Consider the following 5234-nt stretch of genomic DNA (forward strand, 5'->3'; position numbering starts at 1 on the left):
GAAGACTAAGAGAAAAAGATGTTTTATATGACACATTCTACCAGTGTTCCAAGTTTCAAAGTGTTTCGTTAATGAAAAATGTGGCCCCCGTTTTAAAAAAGATCCACATAGTTTTCTATGAAAAATTATATATATATATATATATATATATATATCATACTACAGTGTAGGATTATTCTTGGTTGATGTGATCATAAGAAGAATGAAACATTTTCAGATTTGTCTAACATACTTGCTGAAATGATTTAAGTAATATTGGTTTCAAATTTTGGCACAAGGCCAACAATTTTGGGAGAGGTGGAGCAAACCGATTGCATGAACCCCAGTGTTCTACTAGTACTTTTCTTATTAACCCTGGAAAGATGAAAGGCAAAGTCAACCTCGGTGGAATTTGAACATCAGAATGTTAAGACATGAAATGCTGTTAAGCACTTTGCCTGGCAGGCTAATGATGATCCTGCCAGCCCGTCACCTAATATTAAAGTAATATTAGTAATTTGCTACCATTGTTATTTCTTTAGTTTCTTTAGTTATTTTGGTGGTGTTTCAAATATGTTAATACTAACTTAATTATCAAATTCAACCTGCTTGGATGTTAGCCATTTTTAAACCCATTTTTTTTTCTGTTTAAGTTTTTTTTTCTCTTTTTTTTCCTAATTATCTTTTTACAATTATTTCACAGTGCTAACCGGAGATACATGCTTCTGCTGTAAACTGAAACTTCATTGTTCATTGTAGGAGAGTCACATGGTTATTGCTTTCAAAGGCTGATCCATTTACCATAAAGTAGTAAGCACTGAAGTGGTGGGGTTTTTGACTAACTGATGTGTATCTTATCTATACAAAGAACAGACACACAAAAAAAAAAAAAACCCCCAGACAATGGTTACAGTGAGACTTAAATTCTAGGAATCCCATATTTTATGTTATTTAACTTTCGTGCCTTTAACTAGTTATTAATAACCTCAATAAAATACTAAAGATTCACGCTCCAGGATATAGACATATTTTGTGGTCAAGTAGGTTGTGGCTGATGTTGTTTAGCCCTAGGTCAGTCTTGAGCCAGTAAACTTAGGTGCAAAGATATTCTACCTGTGATTATCCAGTTTTTGTCTTTTTACTTTCAATCTCAGATATATCATAAAATATGTACCTCTTATTTTGAGACAGTAGAGTATGGCTTGAGAAAAGTTTTGATCATCTTACTGCACACTGAACATGCAGTGATACATCCTGTAGTGCAGGGGCTCTCAACCATTTTTGATCTATGAACTCCTTTCATTACTATTTTATTCTGGTGGACTCCCCCATAATCATTTGATGTTTAAAAAACTAGTTTTATGGAAACTTTTGTCAAACTTCCAATTTTCTTTTCCACACATTAACCTGTGTAGGTTGAACAATGTAAAATGTTAAAGAAAGAAACCTTGCTGTTTCTTGCAATACATACATCTGAAGCAAAATTTTTTCAGGGGGCTCTTAAGATACTATTTTGGTTCCTCAATTTACTATTTTGTTACATGGACCCTCAGGAGCCATATGGACTCCGGTTGAGAACCACTGCTGTAGAGTATGTTGTGACAGTCTGAACAGTATAATGTTTCTTGTTATGACCGTATCACTAAAGCATAGCCTTACTTAATTTACCAACCCCCAAAAAGGATAAAAGGCAAAGTTGACCTTGGCAGCATTTAACGAATGAAATGCCACTAAGGATTTTGTCTGGCATGCAAATGATTCTGCCATCTCGCCGCCGTAATAATGATAATAATAGTAATAATAATAATAGGCACAAGGCCTGACATTTTAGGGGAGGAGGCTAGTTGATTGCATCAACCTCAGTACTCAACTGGTACTTAATTTATTGACCCCGAAAGGATGAAAGGCAAAGACGACCTTGGCAGAACTTGAACTTGGAACATAAAGACAGATGAAATGCTGCTAATCATTTTGCCCAGCATGCTAACGATTCTACCAGCTTGCCTGAAAAACATTTGAAAACTTTATAAATAGCCTACAAACAATCTAGGTGTATTGCAAAAGTAGGCATTACTTGGAACTGCACGCATATTGCGTAAAGTACTGTCTGTCTGAGGTCCTTGTTGTGACTTGACAAACAGTACAAATCCCTGGTAGACACAATATCTTCAATCAACAATCTCATAATCTTATGTACAGTGCGACATCTATAATAATATTATTAATAATAATAATCCTTTCTACTAAAGGCTCAAGGCCTGAAATTTTTGGGGAAAGGACTAATTGATTACAATCTTTTCTAATATAGGCACAGTCTGAAATTTGGTGGGAGTGGGGGCTGTACTTCAACAGGTATTTATTTCATCAACCCTGAAAGGATGAAAAGCAAAGTCAACCTCAAATGTGAAGCTGGAAAAAATCCTGCTAAACATTTTGTCCAGCATGCTAACAATTCTGCCAGCCCATAGCCTTAATAATGATTTTTGTAAGACCCCCACTTCCACTACAATGTGACAATAGTTTTTGCTCTGAAAGTTAAGGCTGAGTGAATGTGTTTAGTGACAGTCACAAAAAATCAAAGCTCTCTAAATTTAATTTGTCCACTTGACATATTAAATTTAGAGGGCTTTGGTTGTTTGGGACTGTCACTAGACATATTCACTCAGCTTTGACATTGTAGTGGGGTAGGGTCTTACAAAAACCTCTAAGCCAAACACACGACCATCCTCTGCCAATCAGATTGTATCCTAAACAGATACTAATTTGAGCCATGTTCTCTCCATAAAAACAAGTGAATTTTCAAACTCCTGTCAGAAGCAAGACAATGTGGTATAGTCCCACCTCTTTCTATTTTAACTTTTAAAAATCAGAAAAATCTGTGAAATCAGTTAAGCCTTTAAAAATAAACCATATGAAAGACTCCCAGTGCACTTTTTCAACTTCTTTATACATTATAACTGAAAAGCTCTGATTTTCAGTACTTAAAGCTGCTTGTTTCCGATCATCAGCTGTAAACCAAGCCTGGTTTTTTTTTCAATATCCACTGCCTGAATATTTTTTGAAATATGAAAATGTAAGTTTGAAGGAAACACATATCCTTATATTCTTTCATTTAAAAACCTTTGTGAACAACATATATGAAAACAGCTACTTCAAGCTCATGCTTTTGATCTTATATCTGGCTCTTCTGGTATTATTATTATTATATGTCATAATCTCTATACAATCAGTCATGAAATTGCATTGCTGTTTGAGCAATGTTCCAGAATAATACTTTTAATTAATGTTTTTGAAAACAATGAGTGTGTATGTGGGTGTTCCTTTTGCATTTGCCTGTGCAGACACATGCATATATATATACATACATGCACATAGATACACAGAATTATATATTCATGTATACATACATGTATACCTATACACATATGTTTATACGCATGTACTTATGTATGCATTTTAAAAACCATTTTTTTTCTGAACCAGAACTAAATTGAAGGAGGCCTATATTTGCATAAAAGATACTTAACCATTTGCATACAAGGTGTTAACAGTTCATTTCTTTTGTTCAAACTATTGTTGCCTTGAGTCAAAATTTTCAGTTTTTTGCTCATATGAAGGTTACAATGAATTTTTGATTTGAAGCTCGTGTTCCTGTAAAATTGTGCATTATCTACAATAGACCAGGTAATTTTGAATTCATGAGGTCTTGTCTCACACAAGAACTATATAAATTTTGACAAAGCTGTAGCACATTCTTTGATGGGGCTGACAAATGTATATATACACTTGTAATAACGGTTTTTGAATTGAGTTCCATTGTTCCAATATATATTTTAGGCTGATCACTGTTGTTTGTTTCAGCCTTTGCACTGTATATTATTAACTTTGCCAGACAGTTACCATTGAGTGGGCAGTTCTCATGAATTCTAAAGTTGCATGATCTTTGTTGGGTAACTATTTGCATCTCTTTCCTATTCAATCTTTGTATAGCACCTAAAATTTTTGCAAGCTGAATAGCTAACCGTAACACGGTTCTTATTCAATATTTTTCTATACTTATACCCTGAAGGAAAATGGTGATCTATTAAATGAAAGAACATTTCCTTAAAATTTTCATTTCGTATTTCAAAAACTATCCAGACAGTGGATATTCAAAGAAAACCAGGTTCAGTTTAGTAGTTGATGGTGGGAAATATATTAAAGAATACTCTACATTTGTATTGAATCCTGGTGAATCAGCAGAGATTTATATATATATATAACATGCCATTGTCACGTTAAAAGCACCTAGCATGCTCTGTATAGTGGTAGTCATAGGATCGCGGTTTCGATTCCCAGACCGGGCCTTGTGAGTGTTTATTGAGCGAAAACACCTAAAAGGTCCACGAGGCTCTGGCAGGGGATGGTGGCGAACCCTGCTGTATTCTTTCACCACAACTTTCTCTCACTTTTTCTTTCTGTTTCTGTTGTGCCTGTATTTCAAAGGGCCAGCCTTGTCACACTGTGTCACTCTGAATATCCCCGAGAGCTACGTTAAGGGTACATGTGTCTGTGGAGTGCTCAGCCACTTGCACATTAATTTCACGAGCGGGCTGTTCCGTTGATCGGATCAACTGGAACCCTCGTCGTCGTAAGCGACGGAGTGCCAACAACAATATATTGTTTCTGATATAAATTAATATTATTAAGAAATATTACTGGTCCCTGACACACTGGAAAAAAACTGCCGGTATGCCACATCAGATAGTTTGAGAAGCACTGATCTCGAGGTAGCAGTGAGTTTTGATATTGGTTGAGTTGATTATTGAGCATAGCATTTTGGTTGAAATTCCTGGTTTAAATTGATTTTAAGTGTTTTCATTTTCAGTGGTTATTGATTTTTTTTTTTACATTTCTTTTTGTGTTTATCTTCTGATTGTGTGAGAATGATTTTATCTCACTACTTTCCATATTGGTGCCTGAGGAAAGTCATTAGACTTGAAATGTTGATATCTACATATGGTTCTATGAAAGATAAAATGTTTTTTTTCTATACATTGGAAAATATATTATTGAGTTCTCTATTGTATGACTTGTTTGCCTAGTCTTTGGATTAAGAGTCATATCTATCTATCTATCTCCGAGTTTATTTATATATTTATATATATATATATATCCAAGTTTATTTATATATATATATATATCCAAGTTTATTTATATATATATATATATCCAAGTTTATTTATATATATATATATATCCAAGTTTATTTATAT

Source organism: Octopus bimaculoides, chromosome 17 (assembly GCF_001194135.2).
Source record: "Octopus bimaculoides isolate UCB-OBI-ISO-001 chromosome 17, ASM119413v2, whole genome shotgun sequence".
In the NCBI taxonomy this organism is placed as follows: domain Eukaryota; kingdom Metazoa; phylum Mollusca; class Cephalopoda; order Octopoda; family Octopodidae; genus Octopus; species Octopus bimaculoides.